At 35.9% G+C, this 26961-nt stretch overlaps 1 long non-coding RNA gene and 2 other non-coding genes across 3 annotated transcripts in view; 2 read left to right on the top strand and 1 right to left on the bottom strand.

Moving 5' to 3' along the window:
• Window positions 1–26961, top strand: part of LOC131804580 (uncharacterized) — a 134570-nt gene that overhangs the window by 63026 nt on the left and 44583 nt on the right. The window lies entirely within an intron of this gene.
• Window positions 9314–9386, top strand: TRNAK-UUU (transfer RNA lysine (anticodon UUU)). Its single transcript has one exon. It is a non-coding gene; the product is annotated as a tRNA-Lys (tRNA).
• TRNAK-UUU (transfer RNA lysine (anticodon UUU)) lies at window positions 11586–11658 on the bottom strand. The gene has a single exon. It is a non-coding gene; the product is annotated as a tRNA-Lys (tRNA).

Genomic DNA, 26961 nt, shown 5'->3' with positions numbered 1-26961 from the left:
ATGAAAATGCGAATTTATTTGTGCACTACGTGTATGTGTATGTGTGTGCCTGTGTATGTGTATGTTTTCGTGCAGCATGGGTATGTGATGGTAATAAGATGCAATTGAGCAGAATTTAAAGGAAAAATCAAAAGTTTTAAAACTAAAGGAACAAAGATGAATGAATAAATGAACGAACGAACGAATGAACCCAGCCAAGGAATAAACGAATCCTTTGGCTTTGGATGCATGTCTTGAATGCGGAATAGTAAGGGGTTCGTTCGATGGATGGATGGATGGTTGAGTGACTGAATGGATAGATGGCTGGCTGGATGGTTGGTTGGTTGGTTTGTTAGCTGGTTAGATGCCTTTGCCGGGTGCTTGTTTGACAGCATGGATGGATGAATATACGGCAAAATGTATGGTTAGTGACTGGATGACTGACTGCCAGTCTAGTTGGCGAACCAGCAAGCGAGCGAGAGTGAATGTATGAATGAATGAATGATAGACGAAACGTGAGGCTGAAGAACTGATTGAAGGAATACATTTACTTATGCCAAGACATACAAAATACAAATCACAAGCACACACACACATACACACACACGCTTGCATACTTATATCTGCACAGTTGGAAGCCTGTTTTATAGTTCAAATGCATACATGAATGCCTTTTAGTTAGCATCATTCACACGAGCTCAAACATGGAATGTTCAAACCAATCCATATATATTTCTTAGAGTCATGCACACACATACACACACTCAAACCTTTATGCCCATTGCCCTCACCTACATATTTAGATATGTACACATGTGTGTGTGTGTGTGTGTTCATGAAGTTGTCGAGCGAACCAGAACCATATATAAAACTGTACAATTTAATGCGTTTATTGTTTGACGATGTTAAGAAACATATCGGTTTTATGAACGTCTTTAGATATGCACACACACATACATACACACGTACCGATAGACAAACATCTAAAGTTGTACGTGGATATATCTGGACGTGTGTGCGTGTGTGTGCATTGCATGCACTACGTGTCATTGATATACTCCAATGTGAGGTAGAACAATTTCTACAACTACAAGCTATGAAATTGTTCTATGACGATGACGACTACGCTACCACATAGCGCAATAGCGTCTGGAACGAGGGTCATCTAGGGATTTTAGAATTAAAAAAATAATATGTTGTTGTTTTCGATCGGGTCATACTTTTGATGTCCACCACTAAACTCAATAAAATATGGCTCTTTTTTTTGAAGACATTTTTTGATGGCTAACAATCCTTTATATCATACCTTTAATACTATATACAAAATATCATATACTAAATTAGAGTCAATTCCGTTTCAATACAGGGCAAAAATATTAGAATTACCTAAAATTGGGCGCAATATAGGGGGTATAACAAAAAGTGCTGGTATTTCTAATTGCAACCTCAGCCATATATATCAGATGATACGACCAAAATGTGTCTCATCGAAATAACGGTTATAAAGCCAAGGTCTCTTTGGTCAAAATCCGTTTCAGGGCATTTGGGGTTGATCTAGTAATGTCCGTCCGTCTGATTGCCTGACAGATAGGCTGGCTAGTGCGCACATAAATCTCGAAGGTAATTTTCGATTTGCTCCAAACTTGGTACATTTTAATGGTACTTCGCCGACTTGTTTCGCAAGTTATGACAGATAATAGCATTGAAAATGTGTAACCTTTGTGGGTGAGGTACCAGAAGGGGTTCGTCTTATATCGCTGGATGCTTATATCGCTTTCTTTGTTTTTCAAAGGAGGTACCAGATGAAATGGCCGATCTCCACCATCTTTGTAACGGATCTTCTGTTGATGGAAATATTGATATATATGCCAAGTCTGAATGGAATTGGATGTTAAATTCGCGTTTTATGAGCTTTATGGTATTCAAAAATTGTACCCTTTGTGGGGGAGTACCCATGTATCCCATTTTCACACCAGACCTTGGGTCAATAAAAATATTGCAATTGGAAGAGAACCGCATGCTTTTTCGGATCTTGTGATCGTTTCGGTTATTCAAAACGTTGACCCTTTGTGGGGGAAGTACCAGGTGAAATGGTCCGATCTCCACCATCTTTATAACAGATCTCCTGTCGATGGAAATATTGAGATGTGCCAAGTCTGAATGCAATCGGATGTTAAATTCGCGTTTTATGAGCTTCATTAATATTCAAAATTTTACCCCTTTGTAGGGCCGGTACCACAAGGAGTGGGCCGATATATTTCATCTTCACACCAGACATTGTGTTAGTAAAAATATTAAGATGTGTGTAATTTGAAGACAATCGGACTCTTGCGTCACATTTTATAAGAGTTATAATTATTCAAAATGTTGACCCTTTGTGGGAGAGGTACTGAATGAAGTGGACCGATATTGTCCATTTTCGCACCTGACCTAAAACTGACGAAAATATTAGGATTTGCAAAGTTGGGCCAACATGGGACCATCCTTTCTCTTCTGTGCAGTAAATTATTATTTTTGAAAATTAACAATAATATTACGATTGGATCAAATCGAATACTCCCTTCAAGAGTTATCGTGCGCACCAACCAGCCAGACAGATAGACAGACGGACGGACGGACGGATGGGTATCGCTAGATCGAATGAAACGGATTTGATCCAAAGAGACCTAGGGTCTACAACCGTTATTTCGACTAGACACGTTTTGAACGTATCAAATGATATATACCCTCTCTAGCTATATGGCTGAGGGTATAATTAAATTCTTAAAATGCAAAATAAGCATCCGATTCTCTTCAAATTAAACACATATCAATATTTTTACTAACACAAGATCTGGTATGAAGAAAGGATAGAAAAGAACACTTTCTGGTTCCTCCCCCAAAAAGCGACAAAATTACAAAAATCTAGTACCATTTATTACAATCATAGTACACATATCCAAAACTAGGTACTTCCCTCAAACATAGACACCAGTAACATCTATATGAAACATCAAGATTTCAGCTCTATCAACCTTCACCCAATACCAAATTTAGTACCATTTAGTACTGTTGGAAAAATTATAGTACGCATTTGCAATATCGAATTTTGGGATTCCAACCCTCCACATTCACTCAACACCAAAATTAGTAATATTGAGTACTTTTCGTACAATTTTACTACAAATTTGCAAAACCATTCCATATCTCAATCGTAGACATTAACCAAGTTATCGCAATATAAAATTTAACGGTTTCAGCTTCCTTTACCCAATACTTAATTTAGTACTATTTAGTACTTTTGCGTACAAAGATAGGACGCATTTCCAAACCCACCTCCAAAACTCAAACACATACACCATCAGTTATCTAAATATTAAAATTTAGAATTTTATTTCTTTATCATCAACCAATACAAAATTTAATACCAATAGGTACTTTTCGTACAATTAAAGCTTACATTTCTAGGCTAAACATGAACAATAACCCCAAATACCAAATTTCAAAATTTCAATCATTATCTGTTCGCCCAATACCAAATTATACCAAATATAGTACTATTTAGTACGTTTCTCAAAACCTACCACCAACAATACAACATTTTTAAATTCCAGCTTCATCCATTCATCCTGAACCTAACTGTTCCCAATTTAGTACCATTTGGTACTGTTCGCACACTTAGTTCAAATCTCCAAATCCACCTTCATATATCAAATTTACTTTTCCATACTGATTTTCATACCAAATTTCAAGTTTTTAGCTCTATCCGTTCAAATAGAACCAAATGGTACCATTTTAGAAGTTTAGTACCATTTTGGAACTTTTCGTAACCTTTGATTCCGTATTTCGAAAAAACCCATTGGTACATGTATCCTGCAGTTTATATCTGTGATTTATTCCAGCATTGAGCATTCTAGATCTTTCCGTTTGTCCAATAGTGTAGTTATGTATTTAATGTTCAGTACATTTTAGTACTTTTCGTAGCTTTTCTGGTACGATGTTCCAATGATTGCAAAATTTCAGAATTCTGAACCATTTTGTCTGATTCCGATCAGTCAGTCAGTTGTTTCATATACATATGTGTATATACATATATTATTTTTATACCCTCCACTATAATATGGCGGGTATATTAACTTTGTCATTCCGTTTATAACTCCTCGAAATACTCATGTCAGACCCAACAAAGTATATATATTCTTGATCAGCGTAAAATTCGAAATCGATTTAGCTATGTCCGTCTGTCAGTCGGTCTGTCTGTCTATCTGTCTCTCTGTTGTAATCACGCTATCTTTCGAACGAATTGAGATAGAAGGCTAAAATTTTGCACACGTGTTTATTTTTCCAGTAGGCAGGTTAAGTTCGTAAATGCGCCATGTAGATCCACGTTTTCATATAGCCCCCATATAACAGTAACTTCCGATATTCGGTATTTTGATGATTTTAGCGACATTATACACCGGAATTGTTTCAACTTTGGTATTTGAAGTTTGAAATGGATACTACAGCCTATGACAGAAAATTATCTTGGCAGGTCCACGTCTTTGTATAGCCCCCGTATAACGGTACCTCCCAAAATTCGGTATTTTGATGATTTTAGCGTCATTAATCACCGGAATTGTTTCAAATTAGGTATTCAGAGTTCGTAATGGGAACTACAGTCTGTGACAGAAAAATGTCTATGCAGGTCCAGGTCTTCGTATAGCCCCCATATAACAGTACCTCCCTATATTCGGTATTTTGACGGGTTTAGGTACAATACCCACCGAAATTGTTTGAGATATCGTATTTGACGTTAGTAATGGATGCTATAGCCTGTGACAGAAAATTGTCTATGCTGGTCCAGGTCTTCGCACAGCTCCGATATAACGGTACCTCCCTATATACGATATTTTGATGATTTTGGCTACATTATTCACCGTTTATTTCAAGTTTTGAATTTGAACATGGTAATGGCTTATGACAAACAATGCCTACGTAGGTCCACGTCGTATAGACCCTAATATAACGGCTATATTCGGTATTTTTACAATTTAACAGAATTTTTTAAGGATTTTGTTTTGCTTAAAATTTCCAAATTCGTTCCAAATGGTGAAGGGTATTCAAAGTTCGGCCCGGCCGAACTTACTACTTTTTAACTTGTTTTCCTGTACTGATCATCCCCTTCCTCGTTTAACCATATAAAATAACTAAGCAGGAACATAGACATATTGGCCGTAACATGTAGTACTTGCAAACATAAAAACTGGTATGTTTGTAGATAAATTCATGCATACACGTGTATGCATGTATGTGTGTACATCTTGCATAGTATGTGTGTGTGTGTGTTGGTGTACGTTTGCATAGTTCAGAAGGTAACAACGTTTTAACGCGAGTCATATGTGGCGTATGTGGCTTTTTGATTTATGTTCAACCAGGCGGCAATAATGAATTATTTATGTTGATTTACTTTTTCCTTTGCAGACCTTTTCTTTTCGATGCCAGTAGTAGTTTGCTACTTCTTGTTCTTCTTTGTTCTAAGAGTTTTGCAGTTGAACTTCTTCTATTTCGTGTTTTTTTTATTATTTTCAAGAGCAGTTATTTTCTTGGGAAGAATTTTAGAAAAAATGATGGTTGGAACAAATTTCACGAGACCCCATCCACGTGTCTCGTGTGGCGAGTACGAAGCTGGGAGAAGGATATTGAGTTGTAGGAAGGGCACAATTTCCAAGTAGAATTATTGAGGAATGATTTCGTTAAAGGAAATCAACTAATGTCTCAATTTCAATGATTAAATTGTGGTCACCAAAAATCAATTTTTTCTCAATAAGGATTTATCATGTCCCTTACCTTCCCCTTATCGTTCCTACAAAATTCCCTTACCCTTTAAGAAAAAAATCCCCAACAAAATGCCATATGTTTTTTATTCGGATACTCAACAACTTTCTTCGTCTTCTTGTTCTTCTTTGAAAAGTTTAAGTCGTCTTTAGAATTGGTCGGAGCAGGGGGAGGCAAAAGTCAAGTACTTGGTAATTCTTCTTTTTTATTCCTCGTCGTTTTTTTCTTTCCCTCCGACTTTATATGCCACAAAATTCAGATAAGAAGGCATTCATGGCTTGGCTTCAAGATGATTATAATGATGTTCTATCGACTTGAAGTATGTAAATATGCAATAACTATCACACACACATACACACTCACTCATCCAGCCATACAGCCAGCATATGTAAATGTTTAAAGTCACTTATGTAAATATTTTGGTATTATGTATATTTGATGAAAATAAATCTTTACCTTATAATTTATGTACCCGGTCGAATGGTTGAGTGCAATGTGTGACAACAGAGACTGGCTATACCGCAATTAAATGGAAAAGAGATGGCTTTAAAATACCTAGTTGCGGAAATAGTTTTAAAGACTTGCGGTGGGAAAAATTTAAACAATTATATGTAAATTTCAAGGTATCCTAAACCTATGTCAGTTAGATAAAGAAAAGATATTTCATTTTGATTTTCTCATTTAATATTACCTTCTGAAATATATCGCCTGGTAGATATCAGGGATACCTAAGTCGACTCTCTACTCTGGTATTGGAAAGTCTAATAGTCAAAGCAGAATATTGCTAATATTTAACGATGTGATGTTCGACAGCTTCGAATTTTGAAAAATATAAAGTGGTGCTGAATTGGACTGGGTTTGTGCTAATTTATGTCGTTGATTTTTTTGGAAAAAAATTTTTCGCTATTCGCATTTTTACAGGATTTTTTTTAATTTAAATGCTGTTCTTTCGAAATTTCCATATCTCAAAAACGGTTAGAGATATTGAAAAAAAAATAAGCCGCACAACTCAGAACAACTTTTATGTTTTCGAAATTCGACTATTGCAATTTTGACATACATAGAATTTGTGAGAGAATTCAAAAAAATCGATTACAATTCAGCACAACTTTATTTCTTTCAAAACTCAAACCTTGCAATTCGAATTTCGAAAAAATCTGCACAATTGAGTAAAAACCTAGCACAATTCAGAACAAATTGCCTTTTTTCGAAATTTGAAAATTGCAATTCCAACGGACACCACAATATTTAACGGGCAAAATAGTTGAACGAGTGAAACTGTTTAACTCTCAAAAGGCAATGACGACTTATACCAGTGACGAAGTTACAGGCTCGACTTTTGATTGTCGATTTTTAATTAATTTTGAGATCATAGATTTTTAGACAGCTTCTCATTTTTATACGAGCCATATAATATGCAGCTATAGACGTTTTATTATTTTGATTTTTATTCAGTTATTCGATCCGATCATCTGTTAGCAAAGTCAATATCAAAACATCTAAAATCGAAATTGACTACAATAGACTTTATAATCTATAGATTTATTCCAATCAGCTAAAAATCAGCTCTGAATTTTGCTTCTTCAAATGGAAATCGATCCCCCACCATTTGGGAAGGAAAAAAATGAGCCTCAATGAGATGTGTGTCCCCAATAAAAACGCCAAATACCAAATTAGAAACACAAACGTTTGCAAACGGGATCAAAACAAAACGACTACAATCGGGCGGATACGAGTTTTGATACTCTCAGCCGTATGGCTAACGAGGGTATATAACATTTGATACGGCCAAAATGTGCCTTTTTGGACCAAATCCGTATCTGGACATTTGGGTGGGTCGAGGTGTGAGGTATGAAAATGGACAATATCGGTGCATTTCATCAAGTACCTCCCCAATAAAGTGTAAAAATTTAAAATAATTATAACTCTTATAAAATGCGAAATAAAAGTCCGATTGTCTTGAAGTTTCACACTTGGCAATATTTTTACCAAAATATTATCTGGTACGAAGATGAAATATATCGGACTACTCCTTCTAGTACCTCCCCCGCAACGGATCAACATTTTGAATATTTATATCTCTCATGAAATACGAAATAAGCGCCCGATTCTCTTCAAATTTCACAGATTTTTTATTAGCAAAAGATCTGGCATCTAAATGGCATATATCGATCCAACCCTTCTGGTACATTCCCACAACGGGTCAATATTTTGAATATCCAAAATGCACATAAAATGCGAAATAAGCATATAATTCCTTCTAAACTTCGCATAATCCAATATTTTTATTAACACAAGATGCGGTGTGATGATGGGATATATCGACCTACCCCCAAAAGTTGACAACGTTTAACACTTATACCTGGCATAACTTGAGAAACAAGCCAGCGATTTTTTCAATCTTGTTATGTCTTAATATTTTTCTCAACCAGGTATCTGGTGTGAGTATGGAATCTATCGATGTACTCTTTTTGGTACATCCCCCACAAAAGTTCAACATTTTGGTTATCATTCTTTAAATTTTGCAGCATTATTAAGTAAAGTGGAATATTTCAATATAGGTATTTCATGTTTCAACATTTTACAGAAATTAGCACATATCTCATACAATTTAAAGGAAGTAGTCGACATACTCCAAATCTACGTGCGTTGGAATGATTCAAACTACAAATAGAGTGATTCGAATTACAATTAGAATTGTCGAATTACAATTGGAAATTTCAAATTACAATAAAATTGTTTCGAATTACATCTGAAAAACTTGAAGTGACTCAGTAGTCTATGAAGGCCATATAAATACCAGAACCAGCGACCATTTTAATTTTTACGGCCTTTCTTGAACTGGTCCCGAAAAACTACGTTTATGGCTGTCAACATTTTTGTTTGATTCTTTCATCGGCTAATTCACAATTGCATAAACTGTGACAATACGCAAGAGATCAGCTGGTCATATCGCATGACCTCAGATCTAGATGAGTGGTAAAAATTATTATTAATAGCGGCATGTGCCAGACAATATTAACATCCTACCAAGATTAGATTATACTCTCGATAGTTTCATCTTAAGTTTTAACAATAAAGGTAGGTAGGTACCTTTTAAGAGCTGCCAAGTCCACAGGTCATCAAAACAGAAAAATATGGTGTGTAAATTATTAGTACGGGGTTGCTTTTAACTAAAACTAGAACAAGTCATATAAATAAACTAATCAATGCAATGTAAAACCCAATAATTGTTATTTTACAATTTTTTATAGGTACTTTAAGTTTCATTGTTTCTTTATCACAAACAATCTTTTAACATCCCTACCAACGTTCGCATCAAACACACAATGAAAAAACGTGGTCAATTCCAATGCAACAACTTTTTTCATTACACCACACTAAAGGTGAATAACACAAACACAAAATTGGCAACAATAGTATTTAACCACCACTATGGTAAATAAACAATTGGTGAACACTAATATATTTCACCTTTTCTCCACATACACAATGAGCACAAGCAACTAGAACAGAATTTGCCAACCACCAAATATGTGCCCGGGTAGCTCAGTCGGTAGAGCATTGGACTTTTAATCCAAGGGTCCAGGGTTCAAGTCCCTGCTCGGGCGAGTCAACTTTTTTTATTATTTTTTATTTATTACAAATTTGCATATAATTTTGTATAATTCTGACTAAATCAAGTCCATTCAATTCGATATTTTTTGGAAATTGTTCCTCCTTTGATAATTTTATTTATTATTATATCCTAACCCATAAGGCTACAGAGGGTATACTGGGTGAGATGAAAAAACTGCAACCAACTTCAGACTGCTGTCATTTCTAAGCCACTCGTCCGGCAGCTGTTAAAATTATTCCAGTGACAGCACATTATATTGGTTACAAGCGTACAAAAGCATTTTGGTGAGAATTTTCCAGAAAAAAAGTTATTCGTGATGGAATTCAAGCGTGATAGTGTGATTTCTTTATATTTGGCTGGAAAACCACAAGTGGCTATCTTTAGAGCTCTCCAGTATTTAAATGTGAATAAATCTTTTGTGGCTCGTACCATCGCTCGTTACCGTGATACTGGTAGCGTGGCCCGACGTCAAGAAAGTGGGCGGAAGAAAACAGCAACATTAGGAGAAATGGTTCGAAAAGTATAGAAGGGACTTAGTCGAAACCAGCGTCGCAGTGGCCGAAAAATGGCTCGTTAGCTGAACATAACGCAATTTTCCATTCGACAAATTTTGAAAAATGAGCTCGGGGAAAAACCATTGAAATTCCAAACAGTGCAAGACTTACTTACACCGCAACCGAAAGAAAATAGACTCAAAGGAGCTAAAGAGTGACTTCGCCTGGCCGAAAGTGGTGAACTGCCGAATTTGGTTTTCTCCGATGAGAAAACATTCGTTGTCCAGCAGTTTGTTAACAAACCAAATGATCACGTTTACTTGCAAAAGAGGTTAGCTGAAAATATGCACCTTCGGTTGGCCACCAGAACTCAAGCGCCGGCCATGGTGATGGTGTGGACCGCCATAACAGCCGATTGTCGCTCTCCGCTCATATTAATCGATCGTGGCATCAGAATAAATGCCGAATATTATCGCGAAAATATTCTGGAGGGGGTATTAAAGCTTTGGGCAGGCAAACATTTTGGCCGCAGACCTTGGACAATCCAACAGGACTCAGTACCATCGCACTTAGCATGCGCCACCCATGAATGGTTACAAAATGAGGTTCCTCGCTTCATTTCCAGCGCACAATGGCCTCCAAAATCTCCGGATACCAATCCGTTGGACCATGGTGTTTGGAGTATTTTGGAAAGCAAGGTTGGCACTAAAGAATACCAAAGTCTCGATCACCTCAACCAAGCGCTTTGCCGGGAATGGTCCAAAATACCGCAGAGCAACATTCGGGCAGCGTGTGACGCTTTCATTGGGCTTTTGAAGGCCATAATTCGTGCCAAAGGTGATCAATTGGAACAAATCTAAAATTATTCTAAAATTGATGCTATTTCCGACATTTTTTGCTTTCATTCAACAAAATTTAAAAAAAAAATGTAAAAATTAAGGCGTTTGACTTTGCAATTTTTTTTATCCCCTGTTATGATTCATCCGATTTGGTCTTTAGGTCCCTCACATTCGTAATACGTACTCCACAACAATGAAATTTGGTACCAGATATCTTATAGAGCTCAGATTTACCTATGCAAATTTGGCTAAGATTTGGATATAGCTCCCATATATATCCTTAATCCGGTTTCAGGTTTATTGTGCAAATAACTGGAACTCGGCTAAGATATACGTTTTTTTATGTAATCCTTCTCGAAGTGATATCATGCACTCTGTTGCAATGTTATTTAGTATGAGAGGTAAAAACGTCTCCGTTAAATTTGGTGAAAATCGATTCAGAATTATGTATGCCTCTCACATACTAGTTCCCTCTGAAAGCAAATTATAACTGCCCTAAAGACATGAACTACCGACTTCACATAAATTAAATATGCGTGGTGATGTAGGGTATTATATAGTTAGGGCCGCCCGTCTTTTGACTTTTCTTTACTGGTTTTTAAATATTCAAATTAACAAACAACTTCTAATGGATGCTTTACCATCCAAAAGGTTTTAAAGCTACCCACTAGAAGACTGAAATTTAAAATTCCTGCTGGTTCGATTGAAAGATTCAAATATTCAACTTAAACATCCTAACATCATCTAAATAATCCAGCCAGAAGGCTAAATTTTCATTGATTGATTGAAAAAAATATTTAATTTTTTTTTTTTAATTATTTTTTTTAAATAAAAATTAAAAAACCAAAAAAGTCGAATCGCCCGAGCAGGGACTTGAACCCTGGACCCTTGGATTAAAAGTCCAATGCTCTACCGACTGAGCTACCCGGGCACATGAGAGCTGGCATTCACACAGAGACGCGGTTCTGTTGATTGCATGGTTAGCCCACTCACATTTGTCAGACTAGTTCGTGACACAACAACGCACAACTTACAACCGCTATCTACTAGCTGGCTGTATGACTCACCTTTGGTTAGTCAACAAAAAAACAACAATTGTTGCCGTTCTACTAGTTGTTATTACACGTGGTTTCACAGAAAAAAAGTTCCACTGAATGTCATATTTCTGATTGCAAAATTCCTGATAATGGAAATTCAATTAATCGACAACAAAGTGGCAAAACAGTGATAAGAATCCGTAGGGCTTTGGGAAAGATGGTGTGTCGAGGGGAAAAAGTGTCTAAAGGGAGAGTAGAAATATTGTTTTTTTTTAAATTTTCACAGGCAACTATTATTTGTTAGTAAAAATTTTGTATTAAACCAAAATGTATTAAAGACGGAAATAATGGAAATACATATGCCAACTTGTGGCAGGATTTAAATAGTCAATTATAACCCATTTAACAGAAACAATTTTTGTATATACATGGATTTTCTGGCTCCTCGAAGCTTATCAATATTCTTTTCCCAAAGTTTAAGTAGAATCTCTTCTCCAGCTCGTGACCAGCCTTTATGAATTTAATCTTTCTTCCTGCAAAAATGCGCAGTCAAATTTTAATAAAATATATAGTTTGCAATATATATTTAATTAAATTAATTTTTTTTTGCTGCATTCATATTAATTATTATATATATCATTCGATACGACTTAGACGTGCCTCATCGAAATAACGGTTTTAGACCCTAGGTCTCTTTGGACCAAATCCGTTTCAGGACATTTGGAGTCGATCTAGCGGTGTTTGTCCGTGTGTCTGCTATTTAGGGCGTACGATGAATCTCGAAGGTAGTATCCGATTTGGTCCAAACTTGGTACATCGTAATATTATTATCAAACTTAGGTCGAGTTCGGAGATGGGCAATATGGAACTCCCAGAAAGAGTAGGGATGATAGGATTTTGCTCCAACTTTGCAAATCTCAATATTTGCTTCAGTGCTAGGTCAGGTGCGAAAATGAACAAATTCAGTCCACTCCATCAAGTACCTCCCCCAAAGGGTCAACATTTTCAATAATTATAACTCTTACAAAATGTGATGTAAGAGTCAGATTATCTAAAATTAAAATAAAAATATATTGGTCCACTCCTTCTGGTACCTTTCTCAAAAATGGGTCAGCATTTTAATTAGCAATGAAGCCCATAAAACGCAAAATTAACATCCAACTCCATTCAGACTGGGTACATCTTAATATTTCTATCAGTACAAGATCTGTTATAAATATGGTTGAGATCGGACCATTCCTTCTGGAACTTCCCCCACAAATGTTCAAAGTTTTGAATATCCAAAATGATTATAAAATCCGAAATAAGTATCCGGTTCTCTTCATATTTCACACTTCCCATTACTTTTACTAACATAAAATCAGCTGTGAAGATGGGACGTATCGGTCCACTCCTTCTGGTACCTCCACCGCAGAGGGTCAACATTTTCATTATCCATGAAGCTCAAAAAAGGCGAAATTAACATCCGATTACATTCCGACTTAGTACATTGCAATATTTCCATAAACACAAGAGCTATAATAAAGACGATAGAGATTGGACCATTCCATCTGGTACCTCCCCCACAAAGGATCAAAGTTTTGAATAACCAAAATGATTATTAAGTCTGAAATAAGCATCCGATTCTGTTCATATTTCACACATCCCATTGTTTCTGCTAATCCAAGATCCGCTGTGAAGATGGGATATATCTGTCCACTCCTTCTGGTACCTCCCCCACAAAGGCTCAATATTTTGAATATCCATGAAGCTCATAAAACACGAAATTAATATCCAATTCCATTCATACTTAGTACATCTCAATATATATATCAACACAAAATCTGTTATAAAGATTGTAGAGATAGGACCATTCCTTCTGGTACAAAGGGTCACAGTTTTGAATATCCATGAAACTCATAAAACGCGAAATTAGCATCCAATTCTATTCAGATTTGGTACATCCCAATATTTCTATTAACAAAAGATCTGTTAAAAAGATGGTAGAGATTGGACCACTTCTTCTGGTACCTCCCCCACAAAGGGTCAAAATTTTGAAAAAAAAAGGCTCAAAGAAAATAAGCATCCCAACTCTCTTTAAATTTCACACATCCAAATATTTTTGCTAACACAAGATCTGTTGTGAAAATGATGATATATATCTGCAAACCCCTTCTGGTACCTCACCCACAAAGGGTCACAATTTCCAATACTTTTTTCTGTCATAAATTGCGAAACAACTCAACGATTCTTTACAACTTGCTATATTTAAATATTTCTCTCAACCAGAAACCTGAGATGAATATGGAATTTATGATTTCACATAAAATTGGATATAAATGTTCGCTTCGGTCTTCTAATTTTGCCCTAAACAATATTTTTATCTGTATTAGATGAAGTATGAAAATGAAATACTTCGGTCGACTTTTTAACATTATCTAAAATTATCTTATATAAAATTAAGAAAATAACCAATATAGACCAAACCTGACAAGTCGTAATATTTACATCGTATTTATTTAGGTCCGATATGAAATGGAAAATATTGATCTATTCCTTCGGAACCTACTCCATAGAGGGTCAACAATTTGAATGCTCATAACGGAAGAAAAAATATATTTAAATAATCGAAAATTGGTTGAGGGTATACATTACCGAAATTTTAAGTGTTTTTTTTTTCAGATTTTTGTTGGTACATCAAAAAATGAGTTAGAAAATATTAGAAAAATCAATTTATTTTTGCATAAATATTTTCATATTTTTGACATTTCAATGTTCAAAAGTGGTTATGGATTTGCCTGTATTCTTCTACCATGTTTGGGACCTCTTCCAGTTCCAAAATGAAGTTTGGTGTTAGTTGGTCTAAACCGACTTGCAGCTACATATATTCATCTTGTGTGTATATATCTCCCTACATTGCTTAACAATTGAATAAATACATATTTTTACATTTTATTGTTTTAAATGTCCATTTTTATCTTCAAAGTATTTAAGTTATTTAAATCGATTCGATTTTAAAAACTAAAGGACATAACCCCACAAATATTTCCTTTAACTGTTTTTTTTTTTTTTTTTTTTTTTTTTTTTTTTTTGAGAATTGTCCATATGCAAAGACTGCTTTACAATCTGTTGTATTGGAAAAAAAAGAGTTGGAACTGTCTTTCTGTTTGTAGGCTCTGCAGGCTTAAATAACAATCTTTATATGGAATTGGTCAAACATATTTTGAATGAAGCTTATGACAACAAACAGTCGAAATATACAACATTCAGATGTATGTAGGTAGGTACATATATGCAGGGATGGAATAAAGATGTTTTCCATTCACTAATAAAATTAAGATATTTGAACGAGGGGGGTATATTTGTTATTCTCGAAGCGATTTTTTAAATAAATCTGGTAGTGAGAAAATCTCTTTTCGTATTGTAGATCTGTTTGAAAAAATCCGGAATGGGTAATTAATCCTGTTAATGGGGGTAAATCCGGATAAAATGGTGTATATAAACGCACTGCAAGCCTTCGAGAACCAAGTCCTTAAAGATAAAATCTCCAAAATTTCCAAATAGGAGAGTACTAAATGTTGGTATGTCCTAATAAGTACCAGACACTGGGTTTTCTAAGGTAGAATCCTGTTCTCTTAATTTTTATACCCTCCACCATACTATGGAGGGTATACTAGCTTTGTCATTCCGTTTGTAACTCCTCGAAATACTCATGTCAGACCCAACAAAATATATATATTCTTGATCAGCGTAAAATTCTAAGTCGATTTAGCGATGTCCGTCTGTCAGTCGGTCTGTCTGTCTGCCTGTTGTAATCACGCTATCTTTCGAACGAATTGATATACAGGGCTAACATTTTGCACACAGGTTTATTTTTACAGTAGGCAGGTTAAGTTCGGAAATGGGCTATGTATATCCACGTTTTCATATAGCCCCCATATAATGGTACCTCCCAATATTCGGTATTTTGATGATTTTAGCGACATTATTCACCGGAATTGTTTCAAATTTGGTATTTGAAGTTCGAAATGGATACTACAGCCTAAGACATTGTCTGTGTAGGCCCAGGACTTCGTATAGGCCCCATATACCAGTACCTCCTTATATTCGGTATTTTGACGAGTTTATGTACAATACTCACCGAAGTTGTTTGAAATGTCGTATTTGAAGTTCGAATTGGATGCTACAGAATATGACAAAAAATTGTCTACGCAGGTTCAGGTCTTCGAACAGCTCCGATATAACGGTACCTCCCTATATTCTATGTTTTGATGATTTTAGCTACATTATTCACCGTTTATTTCAAGTTCATAATTTGAATTTGGTAATGACTTATGACAAATAATGCCTGTGTGGGTCCACGTCGTATAGGCACCAATATAACGGCAATATTCGGTATTTTTAAAATTTTACCAAAGTTTTTTCAGGATTTTATTTCCAAATTTGTTCCAAATGGTGGAGGGTATTCAAAGTTCGGCCTGGCCGAACTTACTGCTTTTTAACTTGTTTTTACTATTAAAGCTAGAATTTTGAAATGTCGCATGTACGTTGTTATTGATAGGGCCTGAATTAGTGTAGAGGATAGGAAAATTTGTACTTAAAGACATTGAACATTTGATTATTTGTCTTTCAAATCTTGCATTATCAGGTTCTGAATTTTGAAGGTTCCTTCGAAGATTTGTACTAAAATGTTTTAAAATCATACTAAATGATTCTGATTCCTTATTTCTATAAACCAGTAAGGAAAGGTCAAAAATCGTGCGGGCGGATTATAGGATTATATTACCAAATATTTTTTGAAGCAGTAGAGTCACCGAGTTTCACCAAATGGAAAAATTCGGTTGAATATGAAAAAATCTATTCAATTTAGACTGGTATTACATAAATAGTGAGCAATAATCATATAATCGGATGAAGATGTATGTGAAACTACATAAAAATCTGAACCGATCCCGATAAAATTTGTCAGAGGCATTTTCAAACAATATCTGATGCCCGGTATCAATTATCATTGTTGTGGAGTGCACATTACGCACGTGAGGGTCTTTAACACAAAATCGGATGAAATATATATATATGGGATCTATAGCTATGTCCGAACCGATTTTCACCAAAATTTAGGCTGAATTCCGTTCGAAATTTCAGTCAATTTGGACTGATATTAAATCCCGAAATCGGATATATCTTTATCCAAATCTGAACCGAGCTTAACAAAATTTTAAACACATATTTCTGAGCTGTATATGATATCTGGTACCAAGGATTATTGTTGTGGAGTATAATATGCACTCCATGTGAGGGACTCACACCCCAAAATCGGATGAAACATATATATGGAAGCTGTAGCTATATCTGAAGCGATTTCCGATTTGAAATTCTTATTTCTAGAATGAATTCAGTCGGAATTGCCAAAGTTCAGTCCATATGGGCTGATATAAGTCATGTGATGCACAATAAATCTGATATCGGATAAAGCTACATTTATAAATGAGAGCTATATCCTATTCTGATCCGATCTCAATAAAATATGTCACTGATATTTTTGAGCTTCACAAATTATCTGGTACCAAATATCGTTCTTGTGGAGTGTATATTATACATATGAGGGACTTAAACCCCCAAATTGGATGAGGCATATATATGGTGGATATAGCTATATCTGAACCGATTTTCTCCAAATTTGATGTATTTGCCTATAGACTGAATTCGGTCTAATGTGCCAAAATTCAGGTCATATTGGTCATTTGGTGCACAATAAACCCGAAATCGGTTGAAGATATATATGGAAGCTATATCTAAATTGAAACCGATTCTCACCAATTTCAATAAGGTTCGTCCTTGAACCAAATAAATTTTGTTTGGAAAATTTCATCTCAGTCGGATAATAAATGAGACCTGCATTTTCTTCACAAAAATACATGGACAGGCGGATGAAAGTGAGTCTATGATAATTCTCAAAAGTAAAGAATTTTTAAAGGTAGGTAGAAACCCCACCTAAAAAATGATATCCTATGCCGATGAAAGTATCCAAGAAATGTCTGCCGTTTTCCCAAAAAAAAAAAAAATATTTTGACCACATTTTTTAGCTACCTTAGTTTTAGGCAAGGTACCCGAATCCTGAATTCTGCCCATATACATATCTAAAAAGAACTTGCAAGATATTTTTTCTATAAACTACATAATCTGCTGTGTCTTTGAAGGCATTTCCAATATCCAAACATTTTGATTAAGACCTCGTTGCAATGCATTTATGCATTTTGTTGCACTTTCTCTTTGGGACCAATCACACGCACACACACAATTTAGCCTATTGAAAAAAATTGTCGGACCAGCATACAGCCGGCAATACTTACAATAATAACAACATAACTAAGTGAGAAGTGTCTCCTGTCTCAACTTCTTTGGCAACAGAAATAAAAAGTAGGAATATTTTTTTTTTTTTTCAACAAAGGAAGTATTATTGCACAAGGACGAGCAGCCGGTTCATATAGGAGATGATCTATGAAAACCGAATGTAAAACAAGTAAGCAAAGGCTACAGTCGAGCGGGGCCGACCGTTGAATACCCTACAACACTATAATAATTGATACAGTTTATATAGGCGAGATACCCGAAAGAATTCCACAAGATATTGTGACAAATAATAAAAGAAAACCATCAGGTTTCGTTCTCTAATTTTCGAATAATAGCAACTTAAACTAATTTGCTCATTTCCAATTTATTGGTAGATGTTGCACTTAAATGGTCTTCCTAGATCTGGAACCAATATTTCCCAAGGACCTACAATCTCTCAGAAGTGGCAAAAGATTAACATTTATTATTGGTTTTTGACTGAAACGCATCTATATGAGTCTTTCCTGTATTTGTGAACTCTCCAAAAAGTCATTGGAATGGACATTTTCGTATTTTGTCTACAAAAGTTGGCAAACTCCTTCAAACATTAAATATTTTTGGATGGTCATCCAAAACAGCTTAGCTTTTGCAATGTCCGGTAACCTCCATTCAAATGTACCTGAGGATCGGGCGATATTTTTTGCAGTTTTTTGGTCCATTTCAACCCCTAAATATATGGCGATCATCTCCAAAACGAGTAGGCTTCGATTCTGACCCTCATCTTATCTCCATGCAAAATTTCGTAAGGATCGGGCCATAAATGCGATCTGTATACGATATTCTGATATCCTAACTACTTAGTTTTGTTAGCTGTAGAGATATTACCAAATGTTTAATTCAAAATGAAAATATGCCAAAAATATGACAAAATGGTAAAAATATGAGAAAATATTACAAAATCAATATTTTCATCTTTAGAGAGATATTTTTATGCGATTTTTTAGACGTTTTTTCTTTCCTGCCAAGAGGCCATTCTGAATTAATGAGAACAGTCGAAATCAGTTCAGCCGTTCTCGACATGTATGAGATCTTTCAAGCATATCTTGTTTGATAGACATATATATCGCACATATTTTGCTATATATCCGATTTGTTGTATGTTAACATCAATGTAAAGATCAGAAGTAACCTTGTCATGGCTTTGTGATTTCGCCGGAATTTAAAATATTCGTGGTTTAATGCAAAATTTTGAATTTTTTCAATACAAAAGATATGGTTTATTTTACCCGCCAAATATTATCCGATGACCACCCAAATTGGTAGGCTTCTTCCCCGCCCTAAACTCTAGCTACATGCGAAATTCCGCGTCGATTGGTTTATAATTGCGACCTGTATAGCTACTGCAAAATCCGACATTTTTTCAGTATTTGGTCCATTTCAACCCCTAAACATTTGGCGAATATCTGCAAAAGAAATAGGCTTCTATTCTGACCCTAACCCCACCTTCGTGAAAAATTTCGTTATGATCGGGCCATAATTGCGACCTGTAGCTTGATTACAAATTAACATGGACAGACGGACGGACGGACAGACGGACATACATAGCTAGATCGACTCAGCTCGGCGATACAGGAAGATCCATATATGCTTTCCTATGATGGAAACCAATATTTCGAGGTGTTACATAAATTCTGGCCCAATCAAACTTATAATACCCCCAACACATAGTGTTGTAGGGTATAAAGAGAATAGAGCGGGAAAGAGAATGTTGATTTTTGTGTTCAGTGACACGAGAGTCGGTCTTGCAGCGTAGCTGTTTGATAAGGCTGGGATCTTGGAAATTTCTACCAACAGAGCACAAAAAGTACTAAAATGTACTAATAATTGATTAAACAAACGAATGAGAGTTACCGATGGAGTGCAGGAAAGGTGTTACAAAATGTTCAAAAATGGTACAAAAATTCTAAAATTGTACCATGGGGTATCATATGAACGGATAAAGCTAAACATTTGAAATTTGGTATGAGAAATAAGGATAGAGGCTAAGTTTTGGAAATATGTACTAAGTGTGCGAACTGGTATTAAATTTGGAACAGCTTGGCTTAGAGTGAACGAATGGAGCTGGAATTTCGAAGTTTCCATTCGAAGATCCCTGTTGGTGATAGGTTTGAGAATTAAAGTTTGTTTTGGAAAAGTGTACGAAAATGACTAAGTAGTACAATATCTGGTACAATTTGGTATTGGTTAAACAAATAGTGCCTGGAATCTGAAATTTGGTATAAGGGGCGCTGTTCATGTGTACCCTTAACATATGGTGGAGGTTCCGGAAATGTGTTATATAACTGTACGAAAAGTAGTGAATGGTACTAAATTTGTTATTGGTTGAAGGGATAGAAATAAAATTCAGAAGTTTAATATTGAGATTAATAAGTATAATTGTACGAAAAGTTCTAACAAGTACTATATTTGGTACAATTTGGCATTGGGTGAACAGATAGTGCTTGAAATCTGTTATAGTCGCTGTTCATGTGTAGCCTTGATATATGGAGGTGGTTTTGGAAGTGTGTACTATAATTGTACGAAAAGAACTAAATATGTTCTTGGTCAAAGGAATAGAAATACAATTTTGAAATTTAATATTTAGATAACTGTTAGTATCTGAGGTTGAGATTTGGAGGTGGGTTTTGAAATTTCTACGATAATAATATGAAAAGTACTAAATTTGGTATTGGGTGAAGGAATAGGGCTGAAATCCTGAAATAGGGTTTAAATTCTGAAATGAATAAAATTAGATATTTACTGAAGGGGTAAGACTGAAATCCTCAAATTTTATATTGAGGCCTCTGTTTCTATCTAGAATTGCAATATGGAGGTGGTTTTGGAAATGTGTTCCATAATTGTAGGAAAAGTACTACATAGTAAAAAAATTTGGTGTTGGGTAAAGGATGTCCTGAAATTTGATATGGATGTCACTGTCGGTGTCTGCAGTTGGGAGAAGAAGGTGGCTTTGGATATGGGTACTATAATTGTGCTAAATTTGTTAATGGGTGTAAATTACAGAGCAGAAATTCTGAAATGTTGATGTTAAGGTTGGTATCTGCGGTTGAGATATGGAGGTGGCTTTAAAAATGTTCTAAATTTGGTATTGAGTGAAGGAATAGGGCTTGAATCCTCAAATTGTATATTGAGGTCTTTGTTGGTATCTGGAGATGAGATATGGAAATGGTGGTTTTGGAAATGTGTACTACAATTGTACGAAAAGTACTAAATTTGGTACTGAGTAAAAGTATAGAGGTGAAATCCTGAAATTTAAAATGAATGTCACTGTAGGTGTCTGTGGTTGCGAAATGAAAAGTACAAAATAGTACTAATTTGGTATTGGGTGAAGGAATGGGGCGGAAATGGTAAAATTTGGTAATGATGTCAATATTAGTGTCTGTAGTTAAGAGAAGGAGGTAGTTTTGGGGATGCGTACTATGAACGTACGAAAAGTACAAAATGCCACAAAATGGACCGTTGGGTGATGGGATAGAGTTGAAATTCTGAAATTTTTTCTATGGAGGTCACTGTTGGTTACTGGGATCTATATATGGAGACGTTGAAATAGTTTTGTTCAGAAAAATTGGATGTGGGTCCATTGTGCAAAGGGTTTTCTACCTATTCGCCTCTGTAAACTTTAAAAGAAAGATTTTGAAGTCTTCATGGTGTTAAAGATAGGGACTAATTTCACCCGGGCCGAAATTTTAATACCTTACATTATTTGGAAGGAACTTGAAAAATTTAAAAAAAAAATCGTCGAAAAATGAAAAGCGTTATATGAGAGCTATACGAACACATAAGCCTGCATAAGTAATTTTTTATAGGCAGTAATACCAATTCCGAACTTCAGATACGAAATTTAAAACAATTCCGTTGAATAATGTCGCTAATATCATAAAAATACCGAATATCGTGAGGTACATGTATACAGGTTAATATGAAAAAACATCAACCAACTTCAGACTGCTGTCATTTCTAAGCCACTTGTCCGACAGTTGTTAAAATTATTCTAGTGACAGCTCATTATATTGTTTACAAGCGTACAAAAGCATTTTGGTGAGAATTTTCCAGAAAAAAAAGTTATTCGTGATGGAATTCAAGCGTGATAGTGTGATTTCTTTATCTATAGCTGGATAGCCACAAATGCCTATCGTTAGAGCACTCCAGAGCTGAACATATCGCAATATTCCATTCGGCAAATATTGAAAAATGAGCTCGGGGTAAAGCCATTGAAATTCCAAAAAGTGCAAGAACTTACACCGCAACTGAAAGAAAATAGACTCAAAATAGGTAAAGAGTTGTTTCGCTTGGCCGAAAGTGGTGAAGTGCCGAATTTGGTTTTCTCCGATGAGAAAACATTCGTTGTCCAGCAGTTTGTAAACAAACAAAATGATCGTGTTTACTTGCCAAAGAGATCAGCTGAAAATGTGCACCTTCGGTTGGCCACCAGAACTCAAGCGCCAGCCATTGTGATGGTGTGGGCCGCCATAACAGCCGGTGGTCGTTCTCCGCTCGTATTAATCGACCGTGGCATCAGAATAAATGCCGAATATTATCGCGAAAATATTCTGGAGGGTGTATTAAAGTCTTGGTGACCCAAACATTTTGGCCGCAGACCTTGGACATTCCAACAGGACTCAGCACCATCGCACTATACGAAGACGTGGACCTGCATACGCTGTAGTACCCATTACGAATCAACAAGGTTTCTGAAATTCACAAATACAATAAAAATGCTTATGGAATTGGGCTGATTAATAATTAACATTTTTTTTCGATGAATCCAACATCCCTCCCGCAAGTAAAATTTTTAAAATGAATATCAAATAATTATGTTTAAATCATATTGGCGAATTCAAATTACGCCTGAAGCTATCACAACTTCATTACAGATTTTTTCAAACCCACTCTACTATATTTTTGCATTCGAATTTTGGAATATTGCAAATTCTGCAACATATCATTGTATAAACTCACACCCTGCACACACACACACATTCTCACACACAATTTACGCATAAAAACTGAAAATACTAACAGATTGAAAATACTTTGCAGTGTTACTTTTATTATTCGGCAAATAAACAAATGGATGAATGTGCAAACAAACAAAACGAAACGAAATGAAATGACAAACTTCGAATTGGTTGAGAGGAGAACAAGACGCATGGCGAGGTAGTGTCATGTAGGTAGGATAGGATTTGTGTCCGATTGGCAAGTAAGTGAATGCAATTACAAGTGTGAGCAATAAAATAGCAGAATATTGACAGAAAATATTTCTCTCCCATTATTTATGACTGGAGAAATTATCTCTCGAAATAAGAATTGACAGTGGATATAGAATTTCACGTCGATATCTATGATTAGACTGATTTAATTACCTTCAATGCTATTTGTTTTAGCTCAACTGTTTTGTTGCAACATAAGTCTGATTTCCTCTTTATCTCCTTGAGTAAGGGAGAGAGAGAAAGCGAGAGCGAAGAGAAAAAATTGCAATGCGTATTTGTTTCAGGGCTGCCATTTTTGCCGATTTAGCTGCATTTCGACGATTTTTCACTCTCAAAATGGGAAATGCCGATTTTTGTCTCAAAAAGGGTATTATGCCTTTGTGCATTTGATTGTGACATGGAGAAGGAAGCGAAATAGACGCATAGTTTCTTTTGAGGATCTTCATATAATCACTTCGATTTATTGAATACTTTGATTACTTGATTTATGCATGTCAGTCCGTCCGTCCGTCCGTCCGTCTATCTGTCCATATATTTATGTGAACAAAATGCAGGTCGCATTTATTATGCGATTGAGATGAAAATTTTCAAAAAAAAAAAAAAATATTTGTTTGGCCCAAGGACGAACCCTATTGAAATCGGCTCAAATTTTGATATAGCCTCCATATATATGTTCAATCGATTTCGGGTTAATTGGGCACCAAACGGTCAATATCAGTCCAAATGACCTGAATTTTGGCACATCCGACCGAATTCAGTGCAGAAGCAAGTGAATGAAATTTAAAGAAAATCGGTTCAGATCTTTGATTCATCCAATTCGGGGGTTTAAGACCGTCACCTGCATAATATGCACTCCACAAGAATGATATTTGGTACCAGATAAATCATGGAGCTCCAAAACACCTCTGTCAAATTTGATCGGATGGGATTCGGATATAGCTCCCAAATGTATCTTTATCCGATATCAGGTTTATTACGCACCAGATGGCTAATATCAGCCCAAATCAACTGAATTTTGGCACATCCGACCCAAGCAAGTTAATCAAATTTGGAGAAAATTGGTGCAGATATAGCTATAGCTCCCATATTCAGGGTGAGCTGAATTATATTGTTTACAAGCGTACAAAGGCATTTTGATGAGAATTCAAGCGAGATAGTGTGATTTGAATGATATTTGGCTGGAAAACCACATGTGGCTATCGTTAGAGGTCTTGTATGTCTCGTACCATCGCTCGTTGCTGTGATGCTGGACGGACGAAGTGGACGGAAGAAAACAGAAACATCAGCAAAAATGATTCGAAAAGTAAAGAATCGCTTCTTCTCTTGATCGAAACCCGCTTCGCAGTGCCCGAAAAATGGCTCGTTAGTTGAACATATCGCAATATTCCATTCGGCAAATTTTAAAAAAATGAACTCGGGGTAAAGCCATTGAAATTCCAAAAAGTGCAAGAACTTACACCGCAACAGAAAGAAACTACACTCAAAAGAGCTAAAAAGTTGCTTCGCTTGACTGAAAGTGGTGAACTGCCGAATATTGTTTTCTCCGATGAGAAAACATTAGTTGTCCAGCAGTTTGATTTGATGATCGTGCTTACTTGCCAAATAGGTCAGCTGAAAATGTGCCACTTTGGTTGGCAACCATAACTCAAGTGCCGGCCATGGTGATGGTGTGGGCCGCCATAACAGCCGATGGTCGCTCTCCGCTCGTATTCATCGACCGTGTCATCAGAATAAAGGCCAAATATTATTGCGAAAATATTCTGGAGGGTGTATTAAAGCCTTAGGCACGCAAACATTTTGGCCGCAGACCTTGGACATTCCAACAGGACTCAGCACGCGCCACCCAGGAATGGTTACAAAATGAGGTTCCTCGCTTCATTTCCAGCGCACAATGGCCACCAAAATCCGGATACCAATCCGTTGGACTATTGTGTCTGGAGTATTTTGGAGCGCAAAGGTTGGCACTAAAAAATACCAAAGTGTCGATCACCTCATGCAAGCGCTTCGCCGGGAATGAGCCAAAATACCGCAGAGCAACATTCGGGTAGCGTGTGATGTTTTCATTGGCCGTTTGAAGGCCATAATTCGTGCCAAAGGTGACGAATTCGAACAAATCTAAACTTATTCTAAAATTTGATTCTATTGCCGACATTTTTTTGCTTTCATTCAATAAAATTAAAAAATGTAAAAATTATGGCGTCTGAGTGTCGCTTGACTGTTGTTGTTTTTTATCTCACCCTGTATTCGTTTCATCCGAATTGGGGTTTTAAGTGCCTCCCATGGGTAATATGCACTCCAAATGAATAATCTTTGATACCAGATATCAAATGCAGCTCAGAAATGAGTGTGTAAATTTTTGTCAAGATCGGTTCAGCTTTGTATATAGCTCCCATATATATCTTAATCCGATTTCATAGTTTTTGTGCATCAAATGACTAATATCAGACCAAATGCAGTAAGTTTTAGCACCTCCGACGGAATTTAGCCTAAAAACAAGTGCTTCAAATTTTGGTGAAAATCTGTTCAGATGTAGCTATAGCTGCCATATATAAGTTTCATCCGATTTTTTGTTAAACTCCACTCTACAAGAATGATATTTGATACCAGATGTCAGATGCAGCTCAGAAATAAACGTTCAAAACTTTGTCAAATTCGATTCAGGTTTGGATATAGCCAATATCAGTCAAATGAACTGAATTTTGGTACTTCCGACGGAATTTAGTTTAGAAACAAGGACTACAAATTTGTTGAAAATCAGTTCAGATATAGCTATAGCTCCCATATACATGTTTCATTCGATTTGGTGTTAAAGTCCCTCACATGAGTAATATGCACTCCACAACAATGATATTTGATACCGGACATCAGATACTGCTCGAAAATACCTCTGCCAAATTTGATCGAGATCGGTTCAGATTTTTATGTAGCTTCGATATACATCTTCATCCGATTTTACGGTTATTGTTCTCCATATATGCCCAAATTGTATAGATTATTTCATAGGCCATCATATAGCTAACCCCGCCCGACTTTTGACCTTTCTCTATTTGTTAAAAAAGCATATGGCGATTATGCCGATTTTTTCTGAAAAATTAAAGCTTTTTTCCTGAAATTTTATTGGCAACCCTGTTTTGTTTGTTTGCATATTGGTTCGGCTGAAAGATATATTCAATGTTGCAATATTTGTTGTACTTATTACAGGACATTTGTTTAAACATATTTCTATGATAGAGTTGTAATTACACAAATGCACACACACACACACACAGATAGTCATATAAACCTATACACAAACACTGGAGGAGGAGTGGAAAAAACTGGGAGCTGGGCAAAAAAAAGGATGTGGTCAGCAATATAAATACACGCAGAAAATCCTCACACACACGCACACACATCTTCTTTATTTCATATGAACATACACACTCACATTTTTTCCGGGGGGTATGTAGATCCCATATTCTCTGCATATATGTATGGATGCGGAGCACAATTTTTAATTGAAATAATTTACTTTATGCTTTTGGGAGTTTTGGGAATTATATTTGCACTCGCATTCAATTGAATTTTAATGTCCAACCAGTGGCAATTGCAATGAAGCAGAAGAGGAAGAAATGGTCG

Source organism: Musca domestica, unplaced genomic scaffold (assembly GCF_030504385.1).
Source record: "Musca domestica strain aabys unplaced genomic scaffold, Musca_domestica.polishedcontigs.V.1.1 46, whole genome shotgun sequence".
NCBI classification, from domain to species: domain Eukaryota; kingdom Metazoa; phylum Arthropoda; class Insecta; order Diptera; family Muscidae; genus Musca; species Musca domestica.
The sequence above is the reverse complement of the archived record's forward strand: the minus strand, read 5'-3'. Positions and strand labels throughout refer to the sequence as shown.